This window comes from Pleurodeles waltl, chromosome 8 (assembly GCF_031143425.1).
Source record: "Pleurodeles waltl isolate 20211129_DDA chromosome 8, aPleWal1.hap1.20221129, whole genome shotgun sequence".
Classification (NCBI taxonomy): domain Eukaryota; kingdom Metazoa; phylum Chordata; class Amphibia; order Caudata; family Salamandridae; genus Pleurodeles; species Pleurodeles waltl.
The window spans coordinates 500,528,131-500,554,372 of NC_090447.1; positions in this window are offsets into that span (position 1 = coordinate 500,528,131).

The following is a 26,242-nucleotide window of genomic DNA, read 5'->3' on the forward strand; positions in this document are numbered from 1 at the left end:
TCGGAGGGGGCGTCACAGACACACTGGGAGACATGTAAATGGTAGTGGGGGTGGTGACTGCACGTGAGTGGGGTGTGGTGGTGGGTGTGCTGGTGCGGGACGTAGTGGCTGTAGTGGTAGTGCATGCAGGTGTGAGTGTAGACGAGACTGGGAGGGAGGAGGGAGATGAGGAGGAGGGGGACACAGTGGTGGCAGTGGATGTTGGTGTGACTGTATGTGTGTGATACTTGCGTGAGTGCCTGTGTGGTGCTTATGTTTGCCTGAGCTTCCCTTGTGTGTTGAGGTGTGTGCAGGCTGGTCTGATGGTGTGCTTGGGATAGGCAGAGGTACAGGGGATTGGGTCTGGGTGGAGGAAGTTGGAGGGGGGAGGCTAGACACAGGGACAATGGCTGCCATCAGTGCTGAGGCCAGAGTTTGTATGGTTCGATGAAGGGCAGCCTGACCAGAAACTGAATGCCCTCCAGGAATGCATTTGTGTGTTGCAACTCCTTTTCTACACCCTGGATGGCATTCAAAATGGTAGACTGCCCAACAGTGAGGGACCTGAGGAGGTCAATGGCCTCCTCACTGAGGGCAACAGAGGTGACAGGGGCAGGGGCTGAGGTGCCTGGGGCGAAGGTGATGCCCACCCTCCTGGGTGAGCGGGCACGGGGCGAAGGCTGAGGTGCTGCTGGGAGGGCGGTGCTTGTAGGGGGGTGGCCGCTGTACCTATAGAAGTGGGGGGCACAGATGTTGCCGCCACCACAAGGGAGCTCCCATCGGAGGATGAGTCCGTGTCGCTGGTTGCAGATCCTGTGACCGCCGTGGTGCTCCCCTCCGTCCCACTGGTGTACTCTGAGTCCGTAGTGTGGCTCTCCACGGCCATGTGGGATGCAGCTCCCTCGTGCTCCGGTGCCACTGTACCTCTGCCTGATGATGCTAATGCACACAAGAACAGGAAGACCACAAAAAAAAGGGGGGGACGGCGACAGAAGAAAGACAGGTTGAGTGCATGGCTTACCGCTACCGTTGGCGGACAATACAGACACAGCAGCCCCCGCACTACGTCGTGCTGTTGGGTTCTACAGATGCAATTCCTGGGAAATGGCCTACAAGGCTATGGACGACATCTGCACACATAAATGTCACAGGGGCATGAATACCTGTACTTGGCACTCTACAGAGGTGGGGTGGGGTGCCACATGGCCTGCCTTACGGAGGGGCCTTGCCTACGGAACTCGCCCTGGCCCAGGGAAACCCACAGCCCTCCTCCCCCACCCAGACACCTTCACTGCGCGCAAAGTCTGCAGAATGATAGTGTACTCACCCCCTTGTGTCTGCTGTGATGCCCCCAAGTGTTCATCCAACTCAGGGTAGGCCACCGCCAGGATCCGGAACATCAGGGGGGGTCATGGTTCGACGGGCACCCCTCCCATGTTGGGAGGCCATCCCCAGCTGAGCCTCCGCCGTCTTCTTGCTCCAGCGGCGAATGTCCTCCCATCTTTTCCGGCAGTGGGTGCTCCGTCTGTGGTGGACCCCCAGGGTCCGGACGTCCTTGGCGATGACACACCAAATATCCTTCTTCTGGTGGGCGCTGACCTACATGACATGTACAGGGGAAGAAGAGAAGTCATTACCAACTGCACCGTCAAAGTGAGTGGCCCACATCCCTACCCTTGCCACGTGGCACATGCATTCACAGTCCTTCATGCACGCAGAACTATGCCCCCTTCCTTCTTACAACCAGCCCTTTCCACACAGGCATAGCCCATACAACATGCTCCCTGTGTACTTACCTGTTGGTCTGGAGGACCGTAGAGTAGCGTGTACTGTGGGAGGACCCTATCGACGAGCTTCTCCAACTCCTCTGCAATGAAGGCAGGGGCCCTTTTCCCAGATGCACGAGCCATTGTCTCTTCCAGACCGAGGTCACAGCAGCACTTGCAGTGTAGGTCCTCTCCTGTCGAAGATCAGGTATCGAGTGATTCAACAGCTAGAAAATGGCGGTCAGGTCCGCGGCGGTCACGTCCGCGGCGGTGCGTACCATCACCGCCGCGTACATCGTCATTGGCTCCTGGGACCCATAGGGTCCAATGTTAACCAATGCAGCATTGCGCCGCAGTCTTCGACCGCCTACCGCGACGGTGTACAACGTCAGCGCAGTTACCTCACATCCCATTGTCCCAGTTTAGAGGTCAGGCAGCCGCCATTTCAGGGGCCCACATGGCATAATTACCAACTGCGTCACACATACCTAGGCCTTGTCTCACAACACAAATACAGGGCACATTTTGTGAATGAATGGTGTGCTGTGTAGACTGTGGGTACATAATTCTGAGTTGTTTGACTCTATGGACGCTGTTGTCCTTCATAGGCACCGTCCGCTGGGACATGTGAGGAGATGGCGGCATCCTCCGGTGTACCGACCGCTGGTGGACCTGTCGACAATGGAGGAAAGAAGTTTGATCATCACCTACAGGTTTGACCGTGCCACAATCCAGGAACTGTGTACCCAGCTGGAGCCTGACCTGATGTCAGCAATCCGCCATCCCACAGGAATCCCCCCTCAAGTGCAGGTGCTATCAGTGCTCCATTTCCTTGCAAGTGGGTCATTTCAAACAACAGTGGCCATGGCATCAGGGATGTCCCAGCCTATGTTTTCCAACGTGTTGTCCAGAGTGTTGTCTGCCCTTCTGAAACACATGCGGAGCTATATCGTTTTCCCTCAGGTGGAGGACTTGCCTACAGTGAAAGGCGACTTCTATGCCATGGGACATATCCCCAACATCATAGGTGCCATTGATGGGACCCATGTAGCTTTGGTCCCCCCCCACAGGAGTGAACAGGTGTACAGGAACCGGAAGAGTTATCATTCCATGAATCTACAGATGGTATGTTTGGCAGACCAGTACATCTCCCAGGTAAATGCTATGTTCCCTGGCTCTGTGCATGACGCCTACATCCTGCGGAATAGCAGCATCCCTTATGAGATGGGTCAACCCCAGAGGCACCGGGTGTGGCTATTAGGGGACTCTGGTCACCCCAACCTGTCATGGCTACTGACCCCAGTGAGGAATCCCAGGACAAGGGCAGAGGAACGCTACAATGAGGCCCATGGGCGGACTAGTAGGGTGATCGAACGCACCTTCGGCCTCCTGAAGGCCAGGTTCAGGAGCCTCCACATGACAGGTGGTTTCCTATTCTACTCACCAAAGAAGGTGTGCCAGATCATCGTAGCCTGTTGTATGCTTCACAACTTGGCTTTGGGACGGCAGGTGCCTTTTCTGCAGGAGGATGGTCCAGATGGCGGGTTTGTGGCAGTTGTGGAGCCTGTGGACAGTGATGAGGAGGAAGCAGAGGAAGAAGACATTGACAACAGGGACTCAGTCATCCAGCAATATTTCCAGTGACACACAGGTGAGAAAACATTCCTGCCTACTACAAGTACTTTAACACTTCTCTTCTACCTCTATCCTGTCTGTCGATTTCAACCAGTGTATGGTCACTGAGTTGTCATTTTCCCTTACGGTTTCACAGGTGTGGTTTCCAACGTGTGTCATCTGCTTAGATTCCTCATGGACTAGAGATGTGTGACATAGGTCTGTTGACATTACATTTGAAAAAGCATTTTGTCACTGTCATTGCTAATACACAATTTCGACATCACAGACTGACTCCAGATTGTTTTGTGCTTCAAGGGTGTTTATTCAAGTGCTCAATATTGGAGGGGGTTGTAAAATGGTGAGGGGGGATGGTAGAGGAATGTCCTTGGCAGAGTCCAGTCTATTAGTCTCACAGGTGCATTGCCCATATGGGCATAGGAAGTGGAGCTGGGGCAGTTTCAATTAAGACAGGGTTACAAAGTGGGACAGTGGTTTGACAATCAGGGTGGTCTCATTTCTTGGTGGGGTTCTTGGCATCATGCTCTGTCTTGTTCCTGGACCTCAGGGACCACTTGCGGGGTGGTTCTCCGTCTGCAGGGGGTGGGGTGCTGGTGTGGTGGTCCTGTGGCGGTGCCTCCTGTCCACTAGCGCCGGCGGAGGTGGTGGGCAGTTCATCGTCCATGCTAGTGTCAGGGGCCCCTTGTGGTGCCACAGTGTCCCTCATGGTGTTCACAAGTTCCTTCAGCACCCCTACGATGGTGCCCAGGGCGGAGCTGATGGTTCTGAGTTCCTCCCTGAACCCCATATACTGTTCCTCCTGCATGCGCTGGGTCACCTGAATCTTGGCCAGGACCGTTGCCATCATCTCCTGGGAGTGGTGGTAAGCTCGCATGATGGAGGAGAGGGCCTCGTGGAGAGTGGGTTCCCTTGGCCTGTCCGGCCCCTGTCGCATGGCAGACATCCCAGTTCCCCTGTGTTCCTGTGCCTCCGTCCCCTGGACCGTGTGCCCACTGCCACTGCCCCCAGGTCCCTGTTGTTGTTGGGGCGGTGGGTTATCCTGGGTTCCCTGTAGTGGTGGACACACAGCTGATTGGCGTGTCCTGGGGATGGAGGTATGGGCCCGCTGGGTGGGTACTGTGCTGGTGTTACCAGAGGGTGGAAGGTCTGTGGTGGGCTGTGCCTGTGTGAGGGGAACCGACTGTCCCGAGGCCCACAATGGTCCGGGCTGGTCATCTGGATCCAGTTGGACAGAGCTGCTGTCATCACTGTGGGCCTCTTCTGTGGGTGGGGTGGAGATGTCTGGACCCTCCTGTCTGGTGACGTTGGGTAGTGGTCCTGCAGGGGTGTAAAAGCATGATTATTGCATCTGTGTGTGTCATGGTGTGCAATGGGTGTGTGACCGTGTACCCCAGTGCTAGCATTCCTGTGTGGGGGCTTGTGTGATGATGGTTGAGGGGGGTGTTATGGGTATGTGCAGTGGGCATGCTTTAGTGATGGGTGTCCATGCTTTGTAGTGTCATGCAGGGCTTGGTGTTGGGATGTGTGGTTTGTGTTATTAGTACATTTGTGAGGAGTTGGAGTGATAGGGGAGGGGGTGAGGGTGGGGGTCTGTGATAGCATGCAGGTAGGGTGGGGGATATGATAGTTAAAGGTTTGACTTACCAGAGTCCATTCCTCCACTGACTCCTGCGAGGGCCTCAGGATGCAGAATCACCAAGACCTGCTCCTCCCATGTTGTTAGTTGTGGGGGAGGAGGTGGGGGTCCGCCGCCAGTCCGCTGTACCGCCAGGTGGTGTCTGGAGACCACGGAACGCACCTTCCCCCGTAGGTCGTTCCACCTCTTCCTGATGTCGTCCCGATTTCTTGGGTGCTGTCCCACTGTGTTAACGCCGTCGACAATTATGCACCATAGCTCCATCTTCCTAGCTATGGAGGTGTGCTGCACCTGTGATCCGAATAGCTGTGGCTCTACCCGGGCGATTTCCTCCACCATGACCCTGAGCTCGTCCTCAGAGAACCTGGGGTGTCTTTGCCGTGCCATGGGGTGGTGTAGGTGATGTGTGGGGTGGTGTGTGTGGTGATAAGTGTGGTGATATGTAGTGGTGTGTGGTGTTTTGTGCGTGGAAGTTGTGTGGGTGATGGTGTTGGGTGCCTGTGGCTGCTAGTTTGTGGATGGTGGTGTCTCTCTCTGGCCTTCTTCCAGAATTTTTGGTAGTAGGGGTTTGTGGGTGATGTGGGTGTGTGTTTTATATTGTATTGGGTGTGTGGGTGTGGGGTGTGTATGTGTATCAGGTGTGTGTATTTCGAATTGTCCAATGTGGCGGTGTTTTGTATGTGTGTGTGTATTTTGAGCGCAGCGGTGTGTACCGCCAATGGAATACCGCGGTTGAAAGACCGCCGCGTGGATTCGTGTGTCGTGATAGCATGGGCGTATTTCTGTTGGCGTGATGGTGTCGGTTTTGTTTTCGCCAGTTTATCACTGACCTTTGGTGTGGCGGACTTGTGTGGGTGTCTGAATTTTGTCGGATTTCGAGATGTGCATCATAATAGCTGTGGTGGAATTCCGCGGCGGTGTGTTAGCTTTTACCGCCAATGTTGTAATGACCGCCTAAGTCTTGTTTCTGCACTCTTTATCATTAATTCTGGATACCCTCATTCTGTGAATTTGTTGACCATGCGGATTTTACCGCTCATGATATTATTGGAGTCCGAGATGATACATTTTATCCTTAACAGTTGAGAATAAGGAAGGTGTCTTTTCAACGAGGTCTAGTGGAAACTACCGTAATGCAGCAAATTTTGCGGTCAGTTGGTGGTAGAAATGAGGTTTCTGGTTGGCTAGGGTATGCACCTAAGCTGGGCAGAACCCACCCACTCCAGTCAGGGCAAGGGAGTTACACGTCCAAGATAACCCCTGTTCACCCCCTTGGTAGACTGGCACGAGTAGTCAGGCTTAACCCGGAGGCAATGTGTAAAGCGTTTGCACGACACACACAACACACGTGACGCAAGATGTACACCACAAAGTAAACACAACACTGAGCTATGTAAAAATAAACTGTATTTCACAAAACATTATTAGACCAAACATTACACATCAGCAATACCCTGCTACCTTAGCAGTTGTCAGAATGTTACACAAGTTACTAACACTCTGCAAGAATAAGCAGTTGTCACATTAGAACACTTAAGTACTCAGGATTCAGCAACATAAGCAATAGTCAGGAATCACAGTAAATAAATGCACTTGTCATAGAAAATATCATAAAGGCCTAAATCAGGAACACTATATAATTATATGGCAAGTCATAAAAAAGAAAACATACATCAGCCTATCATGCCCATAGCAGGAACATGTAGCAAATATATATCCCTAGAAAAAGGAGCCTGGAGTGTACCACCCTCTCAGTGTCCCCAAAAGTACCTGGTTCTGTAGAAAAAGGTACTCCTAGTGCCTGGAAGGATAAGGTGGGGCCCCCAGTGCTCCTGTGCACTCAACGGGGGCCACGCTCAGCTCCTGGGGAAGAGGGGCAGTCGGCATCCTCTCTGATTTCCTAACAGTTCCCTCCTTGGGCCCATGATCTTTGGGGGGCCCGCCAGGCCTCCACTGGCCCTACCTCTAAGAGGGGGCCACCACAAATGCCCAAAGCTAAGTTACTGGGGCAATCGTGCCCCTAAGGCAGTGGCTGGGGAAAAGGAAACCCCTTTCCGCTCCCCGTGCCCTGCGTCTTGCAGACAGCCGCGCATGTCTTCAGGAGGCTGTCCAAACAACAGTAAGTTGGAGCAGGGGCCTCCGATGAGACTTTCCTCCTGCTCTGGTGGGCGGCCGCCCCCAACACGGTGCGCGAGCCACTTTCCTGCCCTTCTCGGCGTAACTGGAGAGCAGGGAGCAAGGACGGTGCCTGCTGGTGCCCCGGGGGTTTATCTGAAAGCACGCTTCGCCCCGGGGCAACGTTGGAGTGCGCTCGCTCCTCTCCTCCCTCTTTTGGTGCCCTGGGGGCATTGGATGGAGCGTGATGCGCTCCGACAATGAAATCACACCCACGCTGCGGCGGTGAATTCGGGCAGCACGTGGAGCGCTTTTAAAAGCACTAGAGGCAAATCTTGGATCCCAGGCTGCGGCTGTGATTCTTTTTCTCCGGCAACTGTGCGCAGGAGGCGCAGGGGCTACAAGAGAGCAGCTCTCCTCATGAAGAGGTTAATGGCAGAGGTCAGGGGCCATGGCACCCTGCCCCTGGGGACAGGAATGAAAAAGTAGCACAGGGCTGGCAAACCCAGCTACAGTCCAGCACAAGGGTTGCAGATGATGGCAGTTCCTCCTAGTGACCAGGCAAGTCACAGGTTAGCACAGCAGCAGCAGTCCAAGGTCGGTCCTGGTGAGTCCTCTCAGCAGCATCTAGTGTCCAGTTTCAGGTAAGTCTCTTCAGTCCTCAAGAATGTCCAAATTGTGGGGAAAATTCCACTGTACTTATATTCAGTTTGCAGTGTCTCTTACAATGAGGAGAGGGGGTTCCAACCAGTTACAACTGGTTCTGGGAGTGCCTCTTCTTTCCTCCAGCACAGGCTTCAAACATCAGTGGGGGGTAAATGACCTTATTGTGCGAGGCCAGGGCACAGCCTTTGCAAATGCAGGTGTGCCCCGCTGTAGGAAAGTACCATCTTGCCTGGCATGTTACCCTCATTTTTACATGTATGTAAGTTTGTTTGTGCCTGTCTCACTGGGATCCTGCTAGCCATAGTCATAGTTTGTGGCCTGGATGTGTGTACCTGTGTAGTGACTAACTGTGTCCCTGAGTCTCTGCTAACCAGAACCTCAGTGCTTATGCTCTCTCTGCCTTTAAAATTGTCACTATAGGCTAGTGACAATTTTTACCAATTCTAATTGGCACACTGGAACACCCTTATAATTCCCTAGTATATGGTACCTAGGTACCCAGGGTATTGGGGTTCGCGGAGATCCTTATGGGCTGCAACATTTCTTTTGCCACCCATAGGGAGCTTAGACAAATATTACACAGGACTGCCACTGCAGCCTGAATCAAATAACGCACATGTTATTTCACAGTCATTTTTCACTGCACTTAAGTAACTTATAAGTCACCTATATGTCTAGCCTTCACTTGCTGGAGGTTAGGTGCAAAGTTACTAAGTGTGAGGGCACCCTTGCACTAGCAAAGGTGCCCCCACATTGTTCAGGGCCATTTCCCCGGACTTTGTGAGTGCGGAGACACCATTACATGCGTGCACTACATAAATGTCAATACCTATATGCAGCTTCACAATGGTAATTCTGAATATGACCATGTAATGTGTCTAAGATCATGGAATTGTCCCCCCATACCAAATCTGGTATTGGGGTGCCAATCCCATGCATCCCCGGGGCTCCACTATGGACCTCGGGTACTGCCAAACCAGCTCTCTGGGGTTTTCTCTGCAGCTACCACTGCTGCCACCCCACAGACAGGGCTCTGCCCTCCTAAGATCTGGGCAGCCCAGTCCCAGGAAGGCAGAACAAAGAATTTCCTTTGAGAGAGGGTGTTAAACTCTCTCCCTTTGGAAATAGCTGTTAAAAGCTGGGCGGAGTAGCCTCTCCCAGCCTCTGGAAATGCTTTGAAGGGCACAGATGGTGCCCTCCTTGCATAAGCCAGTATACACCACTTCAGGGAACCTCCAGTCCCTGCTCTGGCATGGAACTGGACAAAGGAAAGCAGAGTGACCACTCCCCTGTCCATCACCACCCTAGGGGTGGTGCCCAGAGCTCCTCTAGTATGTCCCAGACCTCTGCCATCTTGGATCCAGAGGTGTGAGGGCACTCTGGAGGCCTCTGAGTGGCCAGTGCCAACTGGTGACATCAGAGACCCCTCCTGATAGGTGCTTACCTGACTAGGTGGCCAATCCTCCTCTGAGTGCTATTTAGGGTCTCTCCTGTGGGTTTTTCCTCAGATAACGACTTGCAAGAATTCACCAGAGTTCCTCTGCACCTCTCTCTTCGACTTCTGCCAAGGATCGACCGCTGACTGCTCCATGACACCTGCAAAACTGCAACAAAGTAGCAAGAAGACTACCAGTGACATGGTAGCGCCTAATCCTGCCAGCCTTCTTGACTGTTTCCTGGAGGTGCATGCTTTGGGGTCTGCCTGCCTTCAACCTGCACTAGAAGCCACAGAGAAATCTCCTGTGGGTTAACAGAATCTTCCCCCTGCTTCAGCAGGCACCAAACTTCAGTGTCACTGGTACTCTGGGACCCCTCTCATCCTGACGAGCGTGGCCCCTGGAACACAGGTGGTGGACCCAAATGACCCAGACTGTCCAGTGGTCCAACTGTCAAAATTTGGAGGAGGAAAGTCCTTGCCTCCCCTCTCCAGACAGTAATCCTGTGCACCGCATGAATTGGAGCTGCTAGGGCTCCTGTGCACATTTCCAAGGAATCCTTCATTCACAGCCAGGCCCAGGTCCCCAGAACTCTGTCCTGCATTGCTCAACTCCCTGAGTTGACCTCCAGCTTAGTTGGACCCTCTTGTGCAGTGTTGAGATGACCGCCATGTTCAGACTTCTTGAACCCGTATTCAAGGACTTCTGCGGGTGCTACCTTCTTGTGCGTGGGCTCTCTATATTGCTGAGGGCCCCCTCTGTCTCCTCTCCCAAGTGGTGACATCCTGGTCCTTCTTGGGCCCGGGTAGCACCCTTTTTCGTCAACCGCGACTCTTGCAGCTAGCAGGGCTTGTTTGTGCTTTTTTGCCAAAGAAACAACTCTGCGTCCTCCAGCACTCTGTGGGACATCTTCTACATGAAGGAGAAGTTCCTAGCACCTTTCATTGTTGCAGAATCTTCAGCTTCTTCCATCTGGAGGCAGCCATTTTGCACCTTCAGCTGGGGTTTAGTGGGCTCCTGCCCCCCCTGGACACTTTCACGACTCTTGGACTTAGTCCCTTTCCTTTGCAGGTCCTTAGGTCCAGTAATCCGTCTTTAGTGCGTTGCAGTCTGTTGTGGTCTTTGCAAAATCCTCTATCACGAGTTTAGTGTGTTTCTGGGGAAATAGTAGTACTTTACTCCAACTTTCCAGGGTCCTGGGGTGGGGTATCTTAGACACCCTTGGTGTTTTCTTACACTACCAGTGACCCTGTACACACTACACTAGCCTAGGGGTCCATTCATGGTTCGCATTCCACTTTCAGAGTATATGGTTTGTGTTGCCCCTAGGCCTATTGCATCCTGTTGTATTCTACAGTGTTTGCAGTATTTTTCTAACTGTTTAATTACCTGATTTTGGTTTGTGTGAATATTTTGTGTATTTTACTTACCTCCTAAGAGAGTATATCCTCTGAGATATTTTTGGCACATTGTCACTAAAATAAAGTACCTTTATTTTTAGTAACCCTGAGTATTGTGTTTCTTCTGATATAGTACCTATATGATAAAAGTGGTATAGTAGGAGCTTTGCATGTCTCCTAGTTCAGCCTAAGCTGCTCTGCTATAGCTACCTCTATCAGCCTAAGCTGCTAGGACACTACTAATCTACTAATAAGGGATAACTGGACCTAGCACAAGGTGTAAGAGCCATCAGGTACCCACTATAAGCCAGGCCAGCCTCCTACATTAGTGGTGCAGCGGTGGGATAAGTACTTGTAGCTGTTTTACCACTTTGTCATTGGTGCTTTTCCTAAGATCACCATATTCTAAATACTTAAAAATATACACAGTTAACCTAAACAGTTTTACTTTCTCTCTAAAAACTTTCTAAAAAGTTTCAGAAAAGTTAAAAAAGTGTTTCTATTTTCTTTAAAAGTTTGCTAAACTTTTTCTCTGTCTCCTAAACTCTTTCTTACAACTATGTCTGTAGTAGAGGCCACTTCCAAAGTTGTAAAGACATCTTATGACAATTTAAACTTTAAAAGTGTGAGGGGTCTCTGCATAGAAAGACATTTAGGGATTGGTAAGAACCCTATCAAAGATCTTCTCCTTAGTCTTTTGCTTGAAAGTGACCAGAACCAGTCAGGTCAAACCCAAGATCAGGAGGTAGAGGAGGAGGGTATCCAGGTAGAATCAGGGGAAAGCCCTGAGGACTCTGGGGAGGGTACTTCCAAAGACTCTTCTACTAACAGGCCATCTAGTGAAGCTGGTAGTGTGAGGGGGTCACACACTAGTTGGGCACCTTTCCCTCCAAAAGGCCAGGTAACTAGAGTTCAGGTAGTTAGAGATAGGTCCATTTCTGCCCATTCCCACATCACCTCTATGTCAGAGAATTCCCAAGCTTCCCACCCTAAGGATAACACCCTAGACAGGGAAATCAGAAAGCTGAGGTTGGAAGAGGCCAGACTGAAGCTGAGACAGCAGCAGTTGGCCTTAGACAGGGAGTCTTTAGATGTAGAGAGGGGAAGACAGACGTTGGGGTTAGTTCCCCATGGTGGCAGCAGCAGTGTTCTTGATAGTCATCCTGTGAAAGAAACAGATTCAAGGAACCTGCATAAGATTGTCCCCCATTACAAGGAAGGGGATGATATCAACAAGTGGTTTTCTGCACTTGAGAGGGCCTGTATGGTACAGTTGGTTCCTCAAAGGCAATGGGCTGCTTTCTTGTGGCTATCTTTTACTGGCAACGGTAGGGAGAGACTCCTTACTGTCAGGGATGGTGATACCAACAACTACAAAGTTTTGAAACATGCACTCTTAGATGGATTTGGCTTAACCACTGAACAATACAGGATAAAATTCAGAGATACCAGAAAAGAGTCCTCTCAAGACTGGACAGACTTTGTGGACTGTTCAGTGAAGGCCTTGGGTGGATGGTTACATGACAGTAAGGTGACTGACTATGAAAGCCTATATAATCCTATTTTGAGATAGCATATTTTGAATAATTGTGTGTCTGATTTGTTACATCAGTACTTGGTAGACTCAGATCTGACCTCTCCCCAAGAATCGGGAAAGAAGGCAGACAAATGGGCCAGAACAAGAGTGAGCAGATAAGCTCAAACAGGTGGTGACAAGGATGGCAAGAAGAAGGATGGTAAGTCTTCTGACAAGGGTGGGGACAAAGATAAAAATAATTCTGAGTCTTCATCAGGCCCACAGAAATCCTCTGGGGGAGGTGAGTCCAAATCCTCTTCAAACAGTCAAAAGAAGCCAAGGTGTTATTTATGTAAAAGTAAATGCCATTGGGCAAGTGATTCCACTTGTCCAAAGAAAAATATCAAGGCTCCAACTACCACAACCCCAACTGCGTCCTCTAGTGCCCCTAGTAATAGCAGTGGTGGTGGGAAGAACTCTATAAATAGCCATAGCAGTGGTGGTGGGAAGAACTCTACAAATAGCCAATCAAAGGGTGTAGCTGGGCTCACCATTGGTAATGTAGTTGGGGTTGGTCTTGTTAGGGAGACCACAGAGGCTGTTTTAGTCTCTGATGGTGGTATTGATTTTGCCACCTTGGTTACTTGTCCCCTTAATATGGGTAAGTACAAGCAACTTCCCCTAATAAATGGTGTTGAGGTTGAGGCCTACAGGAACACAGGAGCCAGTGTCACTATGGTGATTGAGAAACTGGGTCACCCTGAACAACACCTACTTGGTCAGCAGTACAAAGTGACTGATGCTCATAACAACACTCTTAGCTACCCCATGGCTGTTGTGAATCTCAACTGGGGGGTGGTTTACTGGTCCAAAGAAAGTTGTGGTAGCCACTGATTTACCTGTAGACTGCTTACTAGGCAATGATTTGGAGACAGCTTGGGCTGAAGTGGAATTGGAGGCTCATGCGGCAATGCTGGGCATTCCAGGGCATATCTTTGCTCTCACAAGGGCTCAGGCCCAGAAGCAAGGAGGACAGGGAAACTTGGATCCTGGACAAATGGACTAAGTGCTCCCAAAAGCTAGGGATAGAAAGGGTAAATCCTTGCCTCTCCAGAAGATTCCCCTTTTGAGGAAGAGGAATCCTCTCTCTGTGCAGAACCGACACCAGATGAGCTAGCAGCAGACACTGCTGAGCGTTTGGGTGCAGGGGGGCCTGCTAGGGAAGAGCTGAGTGTAGCACAGCAGACCTGTCCCACACTAGAGGGTTTAAGACAGCAAGCTGTCAAACAGCAGAATGGGGATATCACTGATAGCCATAAAGTCTATTGGGAAGATAACCTCCTCTACACTGAGTCAAGGGACCCTAAACCTGGAGCTGACAGGATATTGGTCATCCCTTTGCAATATAAGGAGTTTCTTCTGACTTTGGCTCATGATATTCCTTTGGCTGGGCATTTGGGCCAGAGTAAAACTTGGGACAGACTTGTTCCATTGTTTCACTGGCCTCATATGTCAGGGGACACTAAGGAGTTTTGTCGCTCCTGTGTGACCTGCCAAGCCAGTGGCAAGACTGTTGGCACACCCAAGGCCCCCTTAATTCCACTTCCACTGGTTGGGGTGCCCTTTGAGAGAGTAGGGGTTGACATTGTTGGCCCCCTTGACCCTCCAACAGCTTCAGGCAGTAGGTTTATCCTTATGGTAGTGGACTATGACACTAGGTATCCAGAAACTATACCCTTAAGGGTCACTACAGCTCCTACAGTGGCAAATGCCCTCCTGGGAATATTTTCCAGAGGGGGGTTTCCCTAAGGAAGTGGTGTCAGACAGAGGTAGTAACTTCATGTCTGCATACCTCAAAGCTATGTGGAAGGAGTGTGGTATAACTTACTAGTTCACTACTCCTTATCATCCACAGACAAATGGTCTGGTTGAGAGGTTTAATAAAACTCTCAAAGGCATGATCATGGGACTCCCTGAAAAATTCAGGAGGATATGGGATGTCCTGTTGCCATGCCTCCTTTTTGCTTATAGGGAGGAACCACAAATTGGAGTGGGCTTTAGCCCCTTTGAACTCCTCTTTGGGCACCCTGTAAGAGGTCCCCTTGCTCTTGTAAAGGAGGGTTGGGAACAACCTTTAAAAGCTCCCAAGCAAGACATTGTGGATTATGTACCTGGCCTAAGATCCAGAATGGCTGAGTACATGAAAAGGACCAGTAAAAACCTTCAGGCCAGCCAAGAGCTCCAGAAGCAATGGCATGACCAGAAGGCTGTCCTGACTCAGTACCACCCAGGACAGAAGGTATGGGTATTGGAGCCTGTGGCCCCTAGAGCACTACAGGACAAATGGAGTGGACCCCATCTCATAGTGGAGAAAAAAGGTGTGGTCACCTATTCGGTAGACCTTGGCACTGCCAGAAGTCCCCTTAGGGTGTTTCATGTAAACCACCTGAAACCTTATTATGACAGGGCTGACTTAACCCTGCTCATGGCCACTGATGAGGGGCAGGAAGAAGATAGTGACCCTCTCCCTGACCTCTTCTCCACCACTGAAGCTGATGACTTAGTGGAGGGAGTTGTGCTTGCAGATTGCCTTACTGCTGAGCAGAAGGACAATTACATAAATCTCTTCGATCAGTTCTCTGACCTCTTCTGACTGATCCCAGGTACAACTACCTGGTGTGAGCACATGATCAACACTGGAGACAGTCTACCTGTCAAAAGTAAGAGTTATAGGCAGCCTGACCATGTCAGAGATTGCATTAAACAAGAGGTACAGAAAATGTTAGATCTAGGAGTGATTGAACCTTCTGAAAGTCCCTGGGCTAGCCTAGTGGTGCTTGTCCCCAAACCTCACAGTAAAGATGGTAAAAGGAAATGAGGTTTTCTGTGGACTATAGAGGTCTCAATCAATTAACCGAAACTGATGCTCACCCTACACTCATGGCAGATAAGCTGATAGATATACTGGTGTCTGTCAAGTATCTAAGCACTTTTGACTTAACTGCAGGGTATTGTCAGATTAAGTTGTCAGAAGATGCTAAACCCAAAATAGCATTTTCAACCATTGGAGGGCACTATCAGTTCACTGTTATGCCCTTTAGATTGAAAAATACACCTGCCACGTTTCAGAGGTTGGTGAATACAGTCCTCCAAGGATGAGAAGCCTTTAGTGCAGCATATCTGAATGATATAGCAGTCTTTAACTCCACCTGGGATGATCACATGGTCCACCTGTGGAAAGTTTTGGAGGCCCTGCAAAAGGCAGGCCTCACTATCAAGGCTTCAACGTGCCAGATAGGGCAAGGGAAAGTGGTTTATCTGGGCCATCTGGTAGGTGGGGAACAGATTGCACCACTGCAGGGGAAGATTCAAACCATTATGGAATGGGCTTCACCTACAACTCAAACCCAGGTGAGAGCCTTCTTAGGCCTCACAGGGTACTATAGGAGGTTCATTAAGAACTATGGCAGCATATCTGCCCCTCTTAATGACCTCACATCCAAAAAAATGCCTAAAAGGGAATTATGGACAGCTAGCTGTCAAAAGGCTTTTGATGAGCTTAAACAGGCCATGTGCTCTGCACCTGTCCTAAAAAGCCCTTGTTACTCCAAAAAATTCTTAGTCCAGACTGATGCTTCTGAATTAGGGGTAGGGGCAGTTCTATCACAGCTTAACACTGAGGGTCAGGATCAACCTGTTGCTTTTATCAGCAGGAGGTTGACCCCTAGAGAAAAGTGTTGGTCTGCCATAGAGAGGGAGGCCTTTGCTGTGGTCTGGGCCCTGAAAAAGTTGAGACCATACCTGTTTGGTACTCACTTTATTGTTCACACAGACCACACACCTCTATCATGGCTTAAACAAATGAAAGGTGAAAACCCTAAATTGTTGAGGTGGTCCATCTCCCTACAGGGACTGGACTATACAGTGTAACATAGTACTGAGAGTACCCACTCCAATGCAGATGGACTCTTCAGATATTTCCACTTTGACAATGAAAACTAATCAGGGCAAGGTTAGCCTTATTGTCCCTTGTTTGGGAGGTGAGGTTGTGTAGGAATGTACCATCTTCTCTGGCATGTTACCCTCATTTTTACATGTATGTTAGTTTGTTTTTGCCTGTCTCACTGGGATCCTGCTAGCCAGGACCCCAGTGCTCATAGTTTGTGGCCTGAATGTGTGTACCTTTGTAGTGACTAACTGCGTCACTGAGGCTCTGCTAACCAGAACCTCAGTGCTTATGCTCTTTCTGCCTTTGAAATTGTCACTATAGGCTAGTGACCATTTTTACCTATTCTAATTGGCACACTGGAACACCCTTATAATTCCCTAGTATATGGTACCTAGGTACCCAGGGTCTTGGGGTTCCAGGAGATCCCTATGGGCTGCAGTATTTCTTTTGCCACTCATAGGGAGCTCAGACAAATCTTACACAGGACTGCCACTGCAGCCTGAGTGAAATAACGCACACGTTATTTCACAGCCATTTTTCACTGCACTTAAGTAACTTATAAGTCACCTATATGTCTAGCCTTCACTTGCTGAAGGTTAGGTTCAAAGTTACTAAGTGTGAGGGCACCCTTGCACTAGCAAAGGTGCCCCCACATAGTTCAGAGCCATTTCTCCGGACTTTGTGAGTGCGGACACGCGCCCACTACATATAGGTCAATACCTATATGCAGTTTCACAATGGTAACTCTGAATATGGCAATGCAACATGTCTAAGATCATGGAATTGTCCCTGTTAGACCTGACATGCCTTAGGGTGGTCACCCCTAACTTTTTGCCTGCCTCCCTCCACTTTTTGGACCTGTTTTTGCTGGCTTTTAGACTCTGCGCACTTTACCACTGCTAACCAGTGCTAAAGTGCATATGCTCTCTCCCTTTAAACATGGTAACTTTGGATCATACCCAATTGGAATATTTAATATACTTATAAGTCCCTAGTAATGTGCACTGTATGTACCTAGGGCCTGGGGATTAAATGCTACTAGTGGGCCTGCAGCACTGGTTGTGCCACCCACTCAAGTAGCCCCTTTACCTTGTCCCAGGCCTGCCATGGCAAGGCCTGTGTGTGCAGTTTCACTGCCGCTTCGACTTGGCATTTAAAAGTACTTGCCAAGCCTAAAGCTCCCCTTCTTCTACACATAAGACACCTCTAATGTGTGCCCTAGGTAACCCCTAGAGCAGGGTGCTGTGTGGGTAAAAGGCAGGACATGTACCTGTGTAGTTTACATGTCCTGGTAGTGTAAAACTCCTAAATTCATTTTTACACTACTTTGAGGCCTGCTCCCTTCATAGGCTAACATTGGGGCTGCCCTCATACATTGTTGAGGTGGCAGCTGCTGATCTGAAGGGAGTAGGCAGGTCATATTTCGTATGGCCAGAATGGTAATACAAAATCCTGCTGACTAGTGAACTTGGATTTGATATTACTATTTTAGAAATGTCACTTTTAGAAAGTGAGCATTTCTCTGCACTTAAATCTTTCTGTGCCTTACAATCCACGTCTGGCTAGGTTTAGTTGACAGCTCCTTGTGCATTCACTCAGACACACCCCAAACGCAGGGTACTCAGCCTCACTTGCATACATCTGCATTTTGAATGGGTCTTCCTGGGCTGGGAGGGTGGAGGGCCTGCTCTGACACAAAGGACTGCCACACCCCCTACTGGGACCCTGGCAGACAGGATTGACCTGAAAGGGGACCTGGTGCACTTCTAAGCCACTCTTTGAAGTCTACCCCACTTCAAAGGCACATTTGGGTATAAAACAGGGCCTCTGCCCTACCACCTCAGACACTTTCTGGAGAAGAAACCTGAACCAGAAACTGCATCCTGCCAAGAAGAACTGCCTGGCTGCTCAAAGGACTCACCTGTCTGCTTTCTACAAAGGACTGCTGCCTTGCTGTTGGCCTGCTGCCTTGCTGAACTCTTGTCTGGCTGCAAAAGTGCTCTCCAAGGGCTTGGATAGAGCTTGCCTCCTGTTCCCTGAAGTCTCAGGACCAAAAAGACTTCTCTTTTTCATTTGGACTCCTCGTGCGCTGAAACTTTCGACGCACAGCTTGCTCCGTGGTGAGAAAATCGCTGCACGCCGATGCTGCCCGACGCGACACCTACGGTGCGACCGGAACTTCAACGCACGGCCTCGCATGGACAATACCGCCCGACTTCCAGAGAGGAAATCGACGCGACGCCTGCCGTGAGAAATAAAATTCCATGCACAGCCTCTCCGAACGACGCGCAGCCGGATAACAAGCCGAGGAATCCACGCACAGACCCTGGGACATCTGGTAATCCCGCGAACCACAGAAGGAGTCGGTCCGCGTGCCGGAAAACGACGCACGTCTTCCCCGAGTGAAAAATAACGACGCAAGCCCATGTGTGAAGGGGGGCGAAACCGACGCACACACCATTTTTCTTCCCGCAGAACGACGCACGTCTCCCCACATGAAAAATAACGACGCAAGTCCGTGTGTGAAGGGGCGAAACCGACGCACACACCATTTTTCCACGCATCTCCTCCTCTGCGGCCCTCTGTGGAGATTTTCCACTCCAAACCAGGTACTTTGTGCTTGAAAGAGACTTTGTTTGCTTTTTAAAGACTTAAGACTCTTTATATCACTTTTCAGTGATACTTCTACAAATTCTTATTGCATCTTTTATTGTGTTGATCTACAAATATCCAGATAAATATTAAATATTTTTCTAAACACTGTGTGGTGTATTTTTGTGGTGCTATGTGGTGTTATTGTATGATTTATTGCACAAATACTTTACACATTGCCTTCTAAGTTAAGCCTGACTGCTCGTGCCAAGCTACCAGAGGGTGGGCACAGGATAATTTGGAGTGTGTCTGGCTTACCCTGACTAGAGTGAGGGTTCTTGCTTGGACAGAGGGTAACCTGACTGCCAACCAAAAACCCCATTTCTAACAGTCCCCCCATACTAAATCTGGTATTGGGGTGCCAAACCCATGCATCTCCGGGGCTCCACTATGGACCCTGGGTACTGCCAAAGCCAGTTCTCTGGGGTTTTCTCTGCAGCTACTGCTGCTGCCACCCCACAGGCAGGGTTCTGCCCTCCTGGGGTCTGGGCAGCCCAGTCCCAGGAAAGCAGAACAAAGAATTTCCTCTGAGAGAGGGTGTTACGCCCTCTCCCTTTGAAAATAGGTGTTAAAGGCTGGGGAGGAGAAGCCTTTCTCAGGCTCTGGAAATGCTTTGAAGGGCACAGATGATGCCCTCCTTGCACAAGCCAGTCTACACCAGTTCAGGGAACCCCAGTCCATGCTCTGGCACGAAACTGGACAAAGGAAAGGGGAGTGACCACTCCCCTGTCCATCACCACCCCAGGGGTGGTGCCCAGAGCTCCTCCAGTGTGAGGGCACTCTGGAGGTATCTGAATGGCCAGTGCCAGCAGGTGACGTCAGAGACCCCTCCTAATAGGTGCTTACCTGACTAGGTGGCCAATCCTTCTCTGAGAGCTACTTAGGGTCTCTACTGTGGGCTTTTCCTCAGATAACGACTTGTAAGAATTCACCAGAGTTCCTCTCCACCTCTCTCTTTGACTTTTGCCAAGGATCGACCGCTGACTGCTCCAGGACGCCTGCAAAACTGCGACAAAGTAGCAAGAAGACTACCAGCGACATTGTAACACCTAATCCTGCTGGCTTTCTTAACTGTTTCCTAGTGGTGCATGCTTTGGGGCCTGTCTGCCTTCATCCTGCACTGGAAGCTACGAAGAAATCTCACGTGGGTTGACGGAATCTTCCCTCTGCTTCATCAGGCACCAAACTTCAGCATCACTGGTACTCTGGGACCTCTCTCATCCTGACGAGCGTGGCCCCTGGAACACAGGTGGTGGACCCAAGTGACCCAGACTGTCCAGTGGTCCACTTGTCAAAATTCGAAGGAGGTAAGTCCTTGCCTCCCCTCTCCATGCAGTAATCCTGTGCACCGCATGAACTGCAGCTGCTAGGGCATCTGTGCACATTTCCACTGAATCCTTCATGCACAGCAAAGCCCAGGTCCCCAGCACTCTGTCCTGCATTGCTCAACTCCCTGAGTTGACCTCTGGCTTAGTGGGACCCTCTTTTGCAGTGTTGAGATGACTGCCATGTTCAGACTTCTTGAACCTGTATTCAAGGACTTCTGTGGGTGCTACCTTCTTGTGCGTGGGCTCCCTATATTGCTGAAGGCCCCCTCTGTCTCCTCTTCCAAGTGGCGACATCCTGGTCCTTCTTGGACCCGGGCAGCACCCCTTTTCTTCAACCATGTCTCTTGCAGCTAGCAAGGCTTGTTTGTGGTCTTTTGCCAAAGAAACAACTCTGTATCATCCAACACTCAGTTGGACATCTTCTGCATGAAGGAGAAGTTCCTAGCACCTTTCGGTGTTGCAGAATCTTCAGCTTCTTCCATCTGGAGGCAGCCATTTTGCACCTTCATCTGGGGTTTAGTGGGCTCCTGCCCCCTCTGGACACTTTCCCGACTCTTGGACTTGGTCCCCTTCCTTTGCAGGTCCTCAGGTCCAGGAATCCGTCTTCAGTGCGTTGCAGTCTGTTGTGGTCTTTGCAAAATCTTCTATCACAAGTTTAGTGTGTTTCTGGGGAAATAGTAGTACTTTACTCCTACTTTCCAGGGTCTTGGGGGGGTATCTTAGACAACCTTAGTGTTTTCTTACACTCCCAGCGACCTTCTACACACTACACTAGCCTAGGGGTCCCTTTGTGGTTCACATTCCACTTTCAGAGGATATGGTTTGTGTTGCCCCTAGGTCTACTGCATCCTATTGTATTCTACAGTGTTTGCACTATTTTTCTAACTGTTTACTTACCTAATTTTGGTTTATGTGAATATTTTGTGTATTTTACTTACCTCCTAAGGGAGTATATCCTCTGAGATATTTTTGGCACATTGTCACTAAAATAAAGTACCTTTTTTTTTAGTAACCCTGAGTATTGTGTTTCTTATGATATAGTACCTATATGATAGAAGTGGTATAGTAGGAGCTTTGCATGTCTCCTAGTTCAGCCTAAGCTGCTCTGCTATAGCTACCTCTATCAGCCTAAGCTGCTGGACCACTACTAATCTACAAATAAGGGATAACTGGACCTGGCAAAAGGTGTAAGAGCCATCAGGTACCCACTATAAGCCAGGCCAGCCTCCTACACCCACCTCTCCCTTCTCTCAGCCCAGGAATACTATACAATATGTAGATGCACCTCTGTGACACCTCCACCCTCCCTGTGTACAGGCTGTCTGAAAAGTATGCTCAAAGCCCCCACTGTCAGTCTGCCCAGATGTGGATTGGAGTCAAGCTGCAAAACACCAGAGTCCTAAGCACAGAGAAATGTGCCCTTTCTAGAAGTGGCATTTCTGTAATAGTAATAAAAAATACACCTACACCAGTAAACAGCATTTATTATCACCATTACAACCATACCAAACATGCCTACGCTACCCCTCATAAATCAGACAATACCCCTTACACATAAGGCAGGCCATTTCTAATACAATCCTATGGAAAGGAAACACTCATAGCAGTGAGACACCAAGTTAGGCTGTTTGTCACTACCTGGACAGGCCACACAACCCGGCACATGTCCTGCCTTCTACATGCATGGCACCCTGCCCATAGAGCTAGATAGGGCGTAACTTAGGGGTGACTTACATGTAGTAAAAGGGGAGTTCTGGACCTGGCAAGTCAATTTAGATGCCAGGTCCCTGTGGCAGAAAAACACGTACACAGGCCCTGCGCTAGTAGGCCTGAGACAGGTTTGAAAGGCTACTTCAGTGGGTGGTGCAAGCAGTGCTGCAGGCCCACTAATAGCATTTCATTTACAGGCCCTGGGTATAGGGATACCACTTTACAAGGGACTTACAGGTAAATTAAATATGCCAATTAGGTATAAGCCAATCATACCAATTTACAAGGGAGATCACATGCACTTTAGCACTGGTTAGCAGTAAAAAAGTGCTCAGAGTCATAATGCCAGCCAACAAAGGTCAGAAAAATACAGAGACAAAATGCAAAAAGTCTGGGGAATGACCCTGTAAAAGGGCCAGGTCCTACAGTTGGTTTGACATAAACATTGGTTTCAGGCTGCAATCTCTCCTAGTGATCTGCACGTCTAAAAGTGTGATAGAACTCTCACTCATGGTGTGTGTAAAACCAACACGACACTCAATTTAATTGAGAGTTTCTATAGCTTTGAAAAGTTCAGACATGGGACCCTTCCATATGGTTAAGATATCATCAATGAATCGACAATAGCTAAGGAGATTATCCTCAAATGTTCGATTTATCAAAATGTTGTCTAACTAGAATTTGTGCATGAACAGGTTGGCATAGAAATGGGCGGTGCAATTGCCCATAGATATTCCAGTTCTTTGTACAAAATATTTTCAATTCCACATGATTACTGAAGAAGTGTGGTGACTCACCAGCTCAGATTTAAGTGGAAAAACTGATTTGAAAGCACCAAAAGACATTTTTATTTTCAGCCTTGAGACCCAGAGTAGTGCACAGAGGGGACATTGATCAGTGCAATTACACAATGTGGAATAATGGCTTAATTCATTTTATTAACATAACACAAGATCCTCAAAATAAAAAAAAATATGCCAGCATAATTTAAATTGCGCCCAGGCTTATTCTGAAACCATTACATAAGAGATAACAAAGTAGATCAAAAACTCAATCCAGAATTCTAGACTTGTAACATATCTATACCCAAGCCTAGATTAGTTCTATCCAAACAAATAACATGGTTCAAAAACTTCAAGAACAAGCCCTGCAGGGGCTCTAAAAAGGAACCAATGTCACAGCAGCTTAAACCATGCGATCAAGGTTGACCTGGAATATTCTAGAAATATGATAGGTTATACTTCATCCCTACAACATTCATGCCTATAAGGGAGCACTAAGAGGAAGTTAAACCAGCCAAATACTATTGCCTCAATCTACATGCATAGTTAAAAAATGTAATTGCTAGAGGTTAATCTACAAACTCCAAATTCAGAAAGATCATGGACTAGCACTCTACCCTTCACCTTCATTGCCATGGGGGAGCCCTTAATTAGTATTGTTTCCTGTTTACACATAACCTCCAACTCATGTAAAGAGTTGATAGGGAAGTCCAAGAGCAGGCCGTACGACATGGACACACAGTTTTTGTCCTTCGATGCCTGGGGACTAGAGACTATCAAACTAACCCCTAGCTCACAGCTCAATAGCCAAAGATCATCCAGAGAGATATCTAAAAACACAGGAAATGGGCAAGTGCACCCTACTTGGGTGAACCTAACTTCTAGGAACCTGATGCCTGCACCCATTTGTCCAAGAAGTGCATGACTCAGTATTAACTTCAGCTCTCAACATTCAATGCCATGGAATGGGGAATGACTTACACTTCCTACATCAGTGAATAAGGGATGTAGAACGTAGAGACCCTTCCAGCACATGTAACTGCCAAATATCTTAGGTAGACATCGAAAACAATGGCAGAAAAAGACAAGCTGCAGAACTTCTGCACAAGTCAATAATCCAGCTTGCACCCATCCAGCACCAAAAACACTCACGCTAAAAGCAACAGGATGTTTCTTTTTATGTAAACAAAGCTATTTAGTAAAATGATGCCAGTCAATCTTAATAAATGAACATTGAGACCCACAGAAATAAAATGAAACATTCTGGTGAGCGTATGTGGCATGAAGAAGAGTACCCTTTTGTTAGTGACTTAAAGAGTGCCAGCGCTTCATGCTAAGGACCTAACACCTGAAATATATAGTGCCTTACACCACCCTTTTCTTGTTTCAAAGAGCTTTAAGAATTGCCACTACAGTTCAATGGTTGATTCACCAGATGGAAGGGGATGTGTGAGTTGTCCCTATCGGGACATTAAATCATGACCCACTGATGCAGGCCAATACATACTCCAATAACAATGGGTCAGAGCATTGGACCATGCCGGCATCCAAGCATCAAAATATTAAAGTGAACTATAAAATCAAAAATAGGGAAGAATTACCCCGCATGACTCACCATTTCGTCAAAAAGGCAGAAAAAAGCCTAACACACAGTTTAAGGTGCATCTGAGCTCTTGATCTCGGAATAGGAGGGAATCACAGCGGGATCAATGCAGTATGACCTGCAAATTCTGCAACTTCATCCCGGGAGTCAGGACCCAAGCCGCAGAGGTTGAGCCGGTCTTCAGCTTCAGGCTGGAGCCTAGCGCAGCTGCCAATCTTTTTTTCTCCATCCCAGGGGCCTCATTAGCTGTGACTATGCTGATAATCTCAGCGACGCAGCAATATCTGCATTTCTTTAAAACGAATAAAGAAAGTAAATAAAAACTAAAGGATGTCTAAGTAGAGTCTATGGAAGCAGAAATAAAAAAAAAACAGATAGATCTGGGGTCTCCTCCCACTTCATGGCTCTCATGCGAGAAGGGGATTGATGGGAAAAGTGGGAAAGGAAGTAAGAGAGGCATAGTCTGGTGAGGAACAATAAGTGCTGGTTCTCAAGAATGAGTGCTAGTGGGCACAAACTGCAACCACTGGCTCAAGTTAAGTACTAAGTATGCCAAGTATTTCTCTACTGCTCTCTCCCTCTCTCCTCCTTCCGCCAATCTCTCTATCTCTCTAAATAACTCTCTATCCCTCACTTTTGCCTCAGGCATCCCATATGCTGTCATATATAATATAGAGGAAAATGCTAGGTGTTTGTTTAGCCTCTTGGCATGCACAAATCAATGAAGTCAAAATAAAGCTAAAGATCAGTCATCTGTGGATACTTCACAACTGATCAGCAGTAAGTGTTTGGGAGTGTGGCCATTCCTCGTGCATAGATATGGATTTACAACAATTTCTACCTTAAGGTTTTGAGCTCTTTTCACTCGATGTCTGTTAGGCAACTCTGAAGAGCTCAATGAAAAACACATGTGTTATTGAAACTTACAAATATAAATTCTGTATAGTGTCATTAGGGAACTATCAAACCCCTTACATGATGTCATTAGCCATGCTTTTAGCAATTTAAATAAGGGGCTTGTCAAAACCCCAAATAGGTTGGACATGGATTATTACCACAGTGATGCAATCTATACATGGAAAACATGTCTCCTTTTATGTGTGACACAGCCAGTAGATTAACAGGAACCAATTTAAAACGAGGAGAAGAGACACAGGATTTGATTGGAAAGGCCAGGCATGAACGATTAATTTATTGAAAATCCCTGTACATTATGTACTACGGTTGCTATGTAATCACCCTGCCATAGGGAAGCATTCAAAGACAGTCAAAATTAAATAAATGTGTGATGGTCTCTTTGCTTCCTACTAAACAGTGCAGAATTATATGATTTTGCCTTGTAAGATATGCCAGCATCACAAGGTAAAGACAATTTATGGCTTTGTGTTTCACGAAAGTGGTTACTAACACTACTAGATATCAGTGTATGAGAGATAGTTAACATAAAGAGTAAAGTTTTTCAAGATTGTTAGATGTTAAACCATGTTTACTTGCATAACCAAGAAATGTTGACTATCAACGAAGAAGTAATGGTTTTTGATAACAAGGACAGGGGAAGAGGCAAAACGCAGATGCCTAGGGGACCTCTCTTCTAAAAACCAGTATTGCAAGACCACTTCTTGAACTCTTTGGAACAAACCTCTTTGAAATATAGTGCTATTCAAACAGCCTGCTAAAAAACACAAAAAGGCAGAGGAAAACAAAAACATACCTGTCAACTCAGCCTCATTTTGCAGATGTGTTGGAAAATGGGCTATTGGTAAGGGCAGGTAGGTACCTACACTTAGCAATAGGCCACTAACCTCCACTAAGGTCCAGTTAGGTCTCAGTAAATTAAACCCAGCTCAACCCTTGGTAGCTTGGCAACGAGCGTCAAGGCTTAACTGAGGAGACAGAGTGTAAAGCATTCAAATATCACAAAACAGTAATTAAATAAAACCCAGGAAACAGTTTAAAAATCCAAAACCAATTAATAAAAAAAGATTATATTTTTATTTTTAAAGTGACACCAAAACGAATAAAATCGGATAAGGCGAACTGGAGATATGAATTTGTAAAGAATTATTATT